Source organism: Ammospiza nelsoni, chromosome 25, assembly GCF_027579445.1.
Source record: "Ammospiza nelsoni isolate bAmmNel1 chromosome 25, bAmmNel1.pri, whole genome shotgun sequence".
Lineage (NCBI taxonomy): Eukaryota > Metazoa > Chordata > Aves > Passeriformes > Passerellidae > Ammospiza > Ammospiza nelsoni.
In genome coordinates, this window is record NC_080657.1 from 2,871,605 (window position 1) to 2,873,886 (window position 2,282).

The window sequence follows — 2,282 nt, forward strand, 5'->3', positions numbered from 1 at the left end:
CCCCGCCCGTTCCGGTCACGGCCGTGAGGGGGCGGCGGGGCGGGGCTGCCCCCTGGCGGACAGAGAGGGAAACGCAGCGCTGGAGGAGCGACAGTGGCTGGGGACACGGGGGGACACAGAAGGGGACACGGGGCGGACACGGGGGGGAATCGTGAGGGGACACGGGGGGGGGGACATCCGGGCACATGAGGGGACCGGGGGGGATACGGGGAGGAATCATGGGGAACACGTGGGGACACGGGGGACACGGGGCAGACACCGAGGGGGGAATCATGGGGGGACACGGAGGGGACATGAGGGGGACCCGGGAGGGAGGACACGGGGGGACACGGTTGGGGAATCATGGGGGACACGGGGGGACAATGGAGGGGGCATGAGGGGACACAGAGGGCACACGGAGGGACACCGAGGGAGGAGCCATGGTGGGGGACACGAAGGAGACATGAGGGGGACGGGGGGACACCGGGGGGGAATCATGGGGGACACCGAGGAGGGACACTGCGATGACACTGAAGGGAAGAAGATTGAGGGACGCAGAGGGGCACGAGGAGGAGTCATGGGGAATATGTGGGGGGATAGTGAGGGGGAATCATGGGGGGACACGGGGGGAACACGAAGGGGAGCATGGAAGGGACATGATGGGGAGTCATCAGGGGAGAAGGAGGAATACACGGGGGAGGACAAGGGGGGAACATGGAGGGGAGCCATGCAGGGGACAAGGGGTGTCACGGGGAGACACCCACAGGGCGAGACCCCCGGGGAGAGTCACAGGGTGTCACCCATGGGGGGACACACAGGGAGGAGCCCCAGGGGAGACCCAGGGACGATTCAGGGAGAGACAAGCACAAATCACAGAGGGTGTCTTGGCCACGGGGAGATGGAGTCATGCAGGAGTCACGAGGAGTGTCACAGCGAGACACCCACGGGGGTGTCACAGGGGAGACTCACGTGGGGAGTCACAGGGAGAGAAAAACCCACAGGGAGAGAAACACCCACAGGGGGACATCCATGGGGACAGACTCAGAAGCAGAGACCCTGCTGGAAGAGACCCGTGGGAGGTTTCCATGGGGAGATCCACGAGGAGACCTGCAAAAACCCCTCTCCCACCCCATGATCACCAATTTCCACACCACACCCGTGCCTTTCCCATCCCTCGGACACAAAAGGAGGGGAGACAGCTGAAAGGCGAGCCCGGTGCCGGCCATGTCCCCGCAGGGAAGTGGCCGCTGGCCCGGAGTAACCAAAGTCATCTTTATTAATTGCGGCGGTTCGTTACAATAAAAAGGGAGCCACGTGTCACGGTCACTGCACGGCGCTGGCCGGGGCGGGGGCCGGGGGGCCCTTCCCAGGCACATCCCTAAATTGGGGGTGCAGGGGGAGTGGGGTGGGGAAGGGCTTTGTGGGCGCTGCCGTCACGGAGGTGTTTAGCACCGACGGACCCCCAGGAGCGAGGGACCCCAGCCAGGCGTCCCCCAGCTGCCTCTGTCCCCACCGCCCTGCCTGAGGGCCTGGGCGAGGCTTGGCCCCAGATTTCGGGAGGTTTGGCCCCAGATTTCAGGAGCTACCTGGCACCCACTGGCCCTGCCCTGGGGGTGGCTGGTGATGCTGCGTGGGGCTGCTGGCGCGGCAGAGGGAGGGACAGCGGTGGGATTTTCCCCCCTCTGCCACCAAAAGGGACACTGAGGGGGGACAGGATTGTGGGGGGCGGGGTTAAGGACAGGGGTGAGGCAGATGCAGCCTCCTGCCCCACCACGCTGCTCTGCCCTGGAGGGAGCTCTCCACCCTGTTCCTGGCTCTGTGCACAGTGATGGGGGAGCTGGGAACAGCCACATGCCAGGGTGTCCCTTGGCCCTGAGAGGCATCAGGTAGGTGACAGCCCTATCCTGGGGTGTCCCACCCCACAGGGCTCCAGGAGCTCAGGGGGAAGGAGTGTCCCCCTGAGGGGGTCTCTAACTCCACACTCTGGGACAGCTGCTGGCCATGTCCACACCCCGGTGCCACCCACTGGTGCCAAGCCCAGCGTGGTCCTTGTCACTGCAGGTGGGCTCACTGAGGAGCATCTCCCACCTGCAGCAAGGCACGGGACGGGGGGACTATTGCCTGTCCCTGGCTAGTGCCACATTGCAGAGGTGCTCCTGGCCTCCAGGCTGGCAGGAGGGAAGGACGGACGGATGAGGGATGGGCTGAGGGGGAGGAGGGCTGAGCGGGAAGGGGAGAAGCGCGTGTGGCGATGCTCCGTGCGAGGGAAGCGGGGCGGCTCGCCGTGACCGGGGGGCCTCTGC